The sequence below is a fragment of the Meles meles genome, chromosome 7 (genome assembly GCF_922984935.1).
Source record: "Meles meles chromosome 7, mMelMel3.1 paternal haplotype, whole genome shotgun sequence".
NCBI classification, from domain to species: domain Eukaryota; kingdom Metazoa; phylum Chordata; class Mammalia; order Carnivora; family Mustelidae; genus Meles; species Meles meles.
Window position 1 is genome coordinate 8328084 of NC_060072.1, and position 10256 is coordinate 8338339.

Genomic DNA, 10256 nt, shown 5'->3' on the forward strand with positions numbered 1-10256 from the left:
TACTGCTGACTCGGTTGGTTATTGTTTCTAGGCCTTTTCAGTGTAATATGTTGGGCAGTTGTTTTTTTTTTAAAGGTGGCCTTTTTTTTTTTTTAAGATTTTATTCATTTATTTGACAGAGAGAGATCACAAGTAGGCAGAGAGGCAGGCAGAGAGAGAGGAGGAAGCAGGCCCCCTGCGGAGCAGAGAGCCCATGCGGGGCTCGATCCCAGGACCCTGAGATCATGACCTGAGCCGAAGGCAGCGGCTCAATCCACCGAGCCACCCAGGCGCCCCTGTTGGGCAGTTTTTTAAAGATAAAATCTATCAAGAGTTAACACTAAAACTTCCAATTCAAAATCTAGTTAATCAAGAGAATGAGAAGACAAGCCACAGAAAAAGAAAAAAATATTTATAAAAGATTTATCTGATAAAGGACTATTATCAAAATATATAAAGAACTCTTTTTTTTTTTTAAAAGATTTTATTTATTTATTAGAGAGAGAGAGAGAGAGCAAGCACAGGCAGAGGCAGAGGGCAAAGCAGGCTCCCTGCCAAACAAGGAGCCCGATGTGGGACTCGATCCCAGGACGCCGGGACCATGACCCGAGCCGAAGGCAGCCGCTAAAACCCAAAAATAAGGAAATGAAAAACTCAGTTTAAAAATGAACCAAAAGGGGCACCTGGGTGGCTCAGTCCCATTGAGTGAAGGACTCTTGATTTCAGCTCAGGTCATGATCTCAGGGTCTTGAGATCAAGCCCTCCATCAGGCTCCCCAGGCATGGAGTCTGCTGGGATTCTCTCTCTCCCTTTGCCTCCAACCCTCCCCCTGTTCTCTATCTCCAACAATAAATAAAATCTTTTTTTTTTAAAGATTTTATTTATTTATTTGACAGAGAGAGAAAGAGATCACAAGTAGGCAGAGCAGCAGGCAGAGAGAGAGGGGGAAGCAGGCTCCCTGCTGAGCAGAGAGCCCGATTCTGGGCTCGATCCCAGGACCCTGATATCCTGACCTGAGCCGAAGGCAGAGGCTTAACCTACTGAGCCACCCAGGTGCCCCAATAAATAAAATCTTAAAAAAAAAAAAAAAGGTGGGGGCACCTGGGTGGCTGAATCCATTAGGCCTTCAGCTTGGGTCATGATTTCAGGGTCCTGGGATCAAGCCCGGGGTCAGGATCCCTGCTCAGCAGGGAGTCTGCGTCTTCCTCTCCCTCTGTCCCTACCCCCTGCTCATGTTCTCTCCCTCTCTCTCAAAAAAGAAAAACAAAAAAAAGGAACAAAAGACCTGAACAAGACACCTCACCAAAGAAGAAACCCAGGTGGCAAATAACTATATGAAAAGATGCTCGACTTTGTCTGTCATTAGGGAGTCACAAATTAAATAATAAGATACCACTAGCCACCTATTAGAATGGCCAATAACTAAAACACTGACAATATCAAATGCAGGAGGCGATGTGAAGCAACAGGAATGCTCATTCATGGCTGGAAGGAATATAATATGGAGTATCTTCCACTTTGGAAGATGGCTTGTGGTTTCTTACAAAACTAAACAGAGTCTTGTAATCCAGCAATCACACTCCTTGATATTTACCCAAAGGAACTCTATATCCACACAAAAACCTGCACACTGATACTTACAGCAGCTTTATTCATAACTGCCTACACTTGGAAGCAACCAAGATGTTCTTCAGTAGGTGAATGGATGGATGAATGAACCGTGATATGGCCAGACAATGAACTATCATTCAGGGCTGAAAAGAAATGAGCTATCAAGCCAAGAAAAGACAAGAAGGAAACTTAAAGGTATATTTTAGGTCAAAGAAGCCAATCTAAAAAGGCTATGTACTATCTGATTCCAACTATATGACATCTGGAAAAGGCAAAACTAGAATGTAGTGCAAAGATCAGAGGTTGTCAGGGGCTCCTGAAGAGGGAAGAACGAGTAGGGGGAACACAGAGGATTTCTAAGGCAATGAAACTATTCTCTATACTACAGTGGTGAATACGTCATTATGTATTTGTCAAAACACACAGACTGTACAACATCAAGATTGAACCCTAATGTACACCATTGACTTTGTATGATAATGAAATGTCAATGTAGGTTCATCAATTAGAATAAATGAACCACTCTGATGCAGGATGCTGACCACTGGGGCAACTGGAGAGGGTGGGGCAGGAGGTATAAGGAAACTCAGTACTTTGTGCTTAATTTTACTGTGAACCCAAAACTGTTCTAAAAAATAGTCCATTTAAAAAATCAAGTTAATAGGGTTTTAATTAACCTCCTTTATTTTTTTATCTGTTAACTCCTTTCACCCATGTTGAGATTCTGGGTCTCAACAACACAGGAAATGATAAAATGTCACACTATTACTCATACATATTACGTGACAATACACACACAGCAATCTCAGACCAAAGAATGATACTGACACCATCGCCAATAATATACGGGTTTTGTTGTTGCTGTTGTTTTTCGTAGTTCTTTTTTTTATCCTTTCAGTAGATACCACTAAGGATATAAAGCTCAAATTACTGAGGTTTAAATTTTAGGTTCTTTGTTCCTTGTTATTTTCAATTTTTAAACATTGGTTTTTAAAAACAATTAACTTTGCCTTGTAATCATTTAAATCACTGCCTGAAGTCGTATCGACAAATCGGCTATATTCAAAGCAGTCTAGATCCTATGTTTGCCTCCTCTACCCTGTTTCCCTTCCATCATCTCTTATAATCTCTCTTTAAGTTTTTATGATTTATTCTTCTATTTAAAAAATATAGACTGATGGGGCGCCTGGGTGGCTCAGTGGTTTAAGCCTCTGCCTTCGGCTCAGGTCATGATCTCAGGGTCCTGGGATCGAGCCCTGCATCGGGCTCTCTCCTTGGTGGGGAGCCTGTTTCTCCCTCTCTCTCTGCCTGCCTCTCTGCCTACTTGTGACCTCTCTCTCTGTCAAATAAATGAATAAAATATTAAAAAAAAAAGAAAAAAAAATATAGACTGAAAATACTGACATCAAAATAAGCTAGAAACCCTTGCATTCAAATTGAATGGAGGAACGGAGCAGAAAGATCACTGGTTTGTAGTTAGAAAATGCAGTATCCAGTCACTAATGCAGTATCCAGTTATTAGTGGACCTTGGGGAATTATCTAATTTTTCAGAGCTTCATATCCTTTTCTATATTATGAGGAAAGCAATGAATATCTACCTTATACAGTTGCTATGGGATCAGATATCAAAATCTTTTAAAGGTACAATTTATATGAATACATTCTTAGAGTAATGGTTTCTGAAGATTAGCCAAAAATAATTCTGTTTATAATAAAAATCTCTTTTATTCTTAGGCACAAAATAAGAAGGTATAATATATTCCTTTATTAAGAAAGAACCTTCAAGAAGTAAGGGGAGAGAAGCTGAAGTCAAAGAGCTCCAAGCAGGTTAAGCTTTCCCCAGGGGAAGGACCAAGGGGGCCTGGGAAGTGGCATAATGGAAACCTGGTCCCTGGAGTCTGGGGCACCAACAGTTAAGTGACTATACCTCTGAATCTCTAAGGGAAACTGAGGCCGATGGTGCCCTGTAAGACCCAGCCCTGCTGGCATCTGTAGCTTTTCTCCCATTCCCCTGCCTTTTCTTCCGTCTCCAGTAAACCAGCTTTTCTCAGTTCCTGCAAGTTCTTTCCTCCCTCAGCACCTTCACACACATTTGTCCCTTTGTCAGAACAATCTTGCTCCAAACGATTATCTGGTCAACTCCTAGTTTTCCTTCCCATCTGTGCTTAAATGTTACCTTCTCAGAGATGCCTTCCTCACCTCCTAGACTAAATCAAATCCCCTAATCATTTACTCTTACAGCTCCTTGTATTTTTCCTAAAGAGAATTAATCAGGGTTTGGTATTACCGATGCAGTAATGTAACTGTCTGTCTTTTTCCCAGGAGATAAAAAGTTCTGTGGAGGTCAGCATATGTTTTGCTTATTTCTTTACCCCCAGTTCCTAGTACCGTGTCTGCTTTGGTAGGTGCTCAATAAATATTTGCTGAGTGAATGAAAAACGTAAGCATCATATATAAAACTATTGAACTAGATCCTGACTACTGGAAAGAGGGAAGGATAAAGTTACTAAACATGGGGGAAAAAATCTACATTCCAGTATCTTCTTATAAGGGGCCATTATTCTATTCCCCTCTAACTTGATTATAATTTAAATATACAAACATTCAAATTGTATAATGTTAGTTCCCTCTCTATGTGTAATAAAGTGAGTTTTAGTGATCAAAATGTCCAGAAACAAGGCTTCCTTATGCCCGTCACAAAAGCTAAGATTTTTCACATATGATGTAGCATAAGTTTAGGGTATTATGACCAAGAAAAATTTTCAAAATAAAATAATACAACTTCCTAAAAATGCCAAGAAGAAGCCCACAGGGAGGTGGAATCTAGAGATAAAAAAGACTTAAGAGATAAACCAACCAAATGCTGTAATAATGATAATCTTTAAACACTACCTGATTTTTATGTTGCCAGAAATGTGAAAAGCTTATTAGTATTTCTCTTCAGTGGATATAATGAATAAAGTATGGAAGGCAGAGAACACACATTTAAAAGGGAAGTTAAAACTTAATTTTTTTTTTTTTCTATCTAATGCCTTCATTTTCAGGGCGCTTGGGTGGCTCAGTCAGTTAAGCGTCTGCCTTTGGCTCAGGTTGTGGTCTCAGGGTCCTGGGATCAAACCCTGCATTGGCCTCCCACTTGCAGGGAGCCTACTTCTCCAGCGTCCTCTGCTCCTCTCTGCCCTGCTTGTGCTCTCTCTCTAGTAAATAACCAAAACCTTAAAAAAAAAAAAAAAAGCCTTCATTTTCCTTTTTCCTTGCAAACAAATGAATGAAAACACTGTTTATTTTCATACATTAAGAAAAAGAATAAAATTTCTATTCATTAAAACACCTTTTTTGAACTCTTTATAGATTCTGATGAGCAACTCTAAAAAGTCAGCTGTATATGACCAAACAGCCAAAATTCACATACAGCCTTTACCACTGAAAGGACCTCGAACTCCTTGAAGAAACAGCTGATGCCGGACTGGGACAGAAAAGGTACAAGTCTAGACATCCTGCCATATCAAAAAGCAAGTATGGCAAAAAAAGTCTTCAGAAGTCAACTTGAAGAGGCTCCTCCCACTAGTCAAGAACAGGACAATATTGGGGCACCTGGGTGGTTCAGTGGTTAAGCATCTGCCTTCGGCTCAGGTCATGGTCCCAGGGTCCTGGGATTGAGCCCCACATCAGGCTCCCTGCTCAGGGGGAAGCCTGCTTCCCCCTCTCCCACTCCCTGTGCTTGTGTTCCCTCTTTCTCTTTCTGTCAAATAAATAAAATCTTTTTTTTTTTTAAAAAGGACAATATGAAGCATCAATAAAAAAATATCACTGCATTGGACTCACACCTATTAAATATCTGAAAACATTTAAGTCCATAATGATATGTTTTTTAAAAAATGCTGTTGTTCTGCTTTGGACCATTGATGTTAGGAATCATTTTTTTTTTTTTAAGGATTTTATGTATTTATTTGACAGAGGGAGAGAGATCACAAATAGGCAGAGAGGCAGGCAGAGAGAGAGGGGGGAAGCAGGCTCCCTGCTGAGCAGGGAGCCCAATGCAGGGCTCAATCCCAGGACCCTGGGACCATGACCTGAGCTGAAGGCAGAGGCTTTAACCCACTGAGCCACCCAGGTGCCCCAGGAATCATGTTATTATTATGAAAACTGGTAAGTAAAGGGAAAGAATTAAGCATTTAACCTGCCTTTCCTAAATGAAATATACTTCAGATTAATCACAGAGTTGATATGGGAAAGTTTCTCTAGCTAATTAAGAGAAACAAATGACAAAATTAAAATACCACCATTTTGCAACATAAATGAACATAGCTAGGCACGGATCTTCAATAGCTGTTAACATCACGGTAAGAAGCGACAACTGTTCTTATGCGCCTCCTGACAGAAGTAAATACCACTTCAGAACCTGAACTAGATCAAACTCTAGATACGACTACCAGTTTGCACAAAATAGAAGATAGAAGAACACGTTAAACATACCACGGTGATGCAATTAGCAAACCCTAGAAGGTGAGAAACTATAAGACAGATGGCCAAGTTTATTTTTAAGATAACTTGAGAAGAAAAAGAAGAGAGGGGATGCTACAGATGAAAAGAGACTGGGGAAGCATACTAAAGAAACAGTACGTTGGTCCTTGTTTGGACCCTGAGACAAACAGATCAACTTTATAAAATCAGGGGAAATTTGAATATTGATTTTTTTGGTGTGATATTAAAGAATTAATACGTTTTTAGATGTGATAACTATATATTTTTTTAAGAGCCCTTATCTTTTAAAGATACACACCAGACAATTTTGAATGAAGTACACGTGCGGGGCTGCAGTCATCTAAAGTCTGCAGTCTCGGGCTGAAGGATCTCCTTCCACAGGGCTCCCTCCCATGGTGGGTGTTGGCTGGATGCCTCGGTTCCTCGCCACACGTACCTTCCACAGGCTACTTCAATATCCTCACAGTACAACAGGCTGCCTTCTCACAGGGAGCGGCCTAAGAGAGCAAGCAGAAGCTGCAGCCTAGCGCTGGCAATCATGTACCACCGTTGCCTCAATATCCCACTGGTTACCCAGGTCAACCTATTCCACGTGAGAGAGGACTGCACAAAGGCATGAACAGGATCATCAGGGCCACCTTGGAGGCTGCCTACCACATCACGGCACTTAAGCTCCTGACTTTCAAAACTCTTCATCATCTGGCTCCAAAGCACTCCAACCTCATTTCATTTTCTTCTTTCTTGGTCCAATAAGCTCCACTTCACAGGCCTCCTTTCTGTTTCTCCAGGGGTTTGTCTGCATTAGCTGCTCCCTCAGCCTGGGTTATTTCCTCCACTCACCATCTTACCGTTCAGATCTAACCACAGTATCACCTCCGCAGAGAAGCCTGTCCTGGCCACAGTGTGAAGGAGCTGTCTTATCCCTCTTCTGTCCCAGAACCCAATTTTAATTCTTTGCACAACACTTAATCACTATCTGATATTTTAGCACATCTGGCTCAGTGGTAAACTCTCCAGCACAATGAGTCATCACACTCAACATAACTTCAACATCCAAATGGGTGACCTCGCCAACCACACTGGCCTCTCTGTTCCGTACACTGCTCAGCTCCAAGGACCTTTTCCTTCACTCTGCCTCAACCACACACTCCCACTGTCACACCAAACTCAATCCCTCTTGCATCTCCTTCAAACTCTATCCACAGTTTGATCCTTCTAGTTCACTTGCTCGGGTGCCCCATGAAAACAACTTCTCATTTGCCATGAGACCCTCAATCCCTTGACCCCATCCTCCTTCTCCAGATTCCACTTTTCTTTTTATCTAGCTCAGATTTCACACTTAAAGTTATAATTACCTCCTTGCTAGAACACTCAACTTTCTTTTAAGGTCTCTTTCAAACTCCGTAACACCAGAACTCAAGAAACTGCCCTCTCCATACCAAAAATATTGATGAAAAAGCATTCAACTAGGCAGATTACTTTCCCCATAAATTCAAGGTTATTTTAAATGGGCACTCAGTCTTAACTAGTAATCCCACTAGATTTCACTGGTAAACTAGCTTTCTAACTCTTCCTCTCCTCAAGAAGGCGCTCTCTTACTCATTTTTCCCTCCTCTACAACCTTCATGTCCCTTTTAAGCTAGTGCCCTTGACTCTTCATTAAAAACTACAAAACCTGGGGCGCCTGGGTGGCTCAGTGGGTGAAAGCCTCTGCCTTCGGCTCAGGTCATGATCCCAGGGTTCTGGGATCGAGCCCCGCATCGGGCTCTCTGCTCTGCGGACAGCCTGTTTCCTCCTCTCTCTCTCTGCCTACCTCTCTGCCTACTTGTGATCTCTGTCTGTCAACTAAATAAATAAAATCTTAAAAAAAAAAAACCAACTACAAAACCTAAAATTAAACCTAGAAATCTGTCATCTTTTCATGACCAGCTGTAAAAACCTACCTGAATTTGCACTCGTTCTCCCTTCTTTCCCTCGTTTCAACAGAACTGACCGACCGTCTCCTCTTGAAGAACAATCCCTCCACTTATGTGCCAATCCCATCCCTTCTTCCCTACTTATAAACTTGTCTTATAATTATCTCCCCTTTTCCTGCCATCAACCATTACACACTTTTTCCTGAATCATTCCCATCTGTGTATACTTAAGCTCTAGTATGACCTCTTTTAAGACACAAACAAAAATTCTCCTTTGACCCCTATACCCCCCTTTGGGTATTACTCCATTTCTCTATTCTCTTCACAGCCAATGCTGTTAAAGTGGTTTGAAAAAAAAATGCTATCTGCACTTTCTTATCTCCCGTGCATGCTCTGTTCAATCCATCCCAATATGACTTCTGCCTCCATCACTCCAACATCCATTCTGCCAATCCAGTAACTAGTTTATGCCCTCCTCCTACTGGGCCTCCCAGCATCGTTTCCTCCTTCTTTGGAATAATCTTTTGATTTCATTCAACCAGTGATTACTGAGCTCTAGCCCCAGCCAGGTACCATTTTAGACAAGACTGCGGATACAGGGCTTCTAAGATCCCTCACTTTGCTGGTTTCCTTTCTATGTTTTTCACTTACTTCTCATCTTCATCCTCCTCTGACCTAGTCTCTAAATGTTAAGTAATTCAGAACTTAATACCAACCAAGCCTCCATTTCTATACTCTCTCCTTAAATGACATCATCCATTTCCATGGTTTTAATTATTATCCTTAAAGTGAAAACATCCAACTTTCTAATCTGTAGGCTGGAACTGTCTTTGGAACTCTGGTACTCCTGTGTTCAATGACTTAAGGGACATTTCCACGTGGATACCTCAAAGCATCTCAAACGGAATATAATCAAATTTTAACTCCTGACTTTCCTTTCGAAACATCTTGCCATAGTAAAGCTCAGAAAAAACACAAGATACAGCTCTCAAGCCATTCATCTGGATTCTTCTCTCCCCCTCCTCTCACTTCTAATCTACCAGCAAGCTCTCGAGCTTGTCTCAAAAATATATCTCAAATGTGTTCGTTTTTCTTCAATTCTCTCGCTATTATTATCTCTTGCCTAAACTACTGCAATAGTTTCCAGCTAGCCTCTCGGGTCCCATCTTTTTCTCCCTCTGATTCTTCTGATATGCATCTTTAAAAAACAGAAAATGACGTCAGCCTTTTCCCTGCTTTTAAGTCTTCAGCAGCACTGCACTGTAAGAGGAATAAAATCTGGACACCTTCTCTTGGTCTTCAAGACCGTTAAGTGATACGTTCTCTGCTTATCTGCCCTCCAACGTCTGTCTCCAATCTTCCTCTCTAGAAGACAGCTACACTGACCTTTCCGTGTCTTGACTCTGCTAAGACTTGTTCTCCTGTGGCATGCGCTATGCTATTCTCTCTCGTGGGAACACCCTCCACTCTGGCTGGCTCCTTCTCCATCTCCAGTCTCAGCTTAACTACAAACTCCCCAGACCATCTACGATGGTCCTTCCTAAATGCAGCCTTTTATTCATTTTCTTCACAGAACATAACATTTCATAATTACTTATTCATTTAATTTAAAACGTATTTTGAAAATGTATAAACATAAACAAAAGTAGAGCAAACAGTAATGAGCCCACAGATTCTAGTATTTTTATTTTATTTTATTTTTTTTTTTAAGATTTTATTTATTTATTTGACAGAGAGAGATCACAAGCAGACAGAGAGGCAGGCAGAGAGAGAGAGAGGGAAGCAAGCTCGCTGCTGAGCAGAGAGCCCGATGCGGGACTTGATCCCAGGACCCTGAGATGATGACCTGAGCCGAAGGCAGAGGCTTAACCCACTGAGCCACCCAGGCACCCCTTTTTATTTTATTTTTTTAACTACTTCCCTTGCTATACTACAAGCTCCAATGGATAGAGATCATATCTTTTTCGCTTGTTCATCTAGAGCCTTGCAGAGTGCCTAGCTCATGATAAACACGGAACACACTTTTTTGTTTGGAATGAGAGGGAAAGTTGAAGACGACATTAAAAGACACCGACGGCACCATCAAGAAAAGCAAAACAAGGAGGGGAGAGTTTTAAGGACAGCTGGTAATTTATTCATCAGTCTACTCCCTGCCAGGCTCTGGGAAAGGTGTTGGGTTTCAGAGATAAATAAGTGAAAGTCTTATACAAAGTCTAGCAGAGACAGATGTAATAACAAGTAGCATTTATTCAGGGCCACCCATG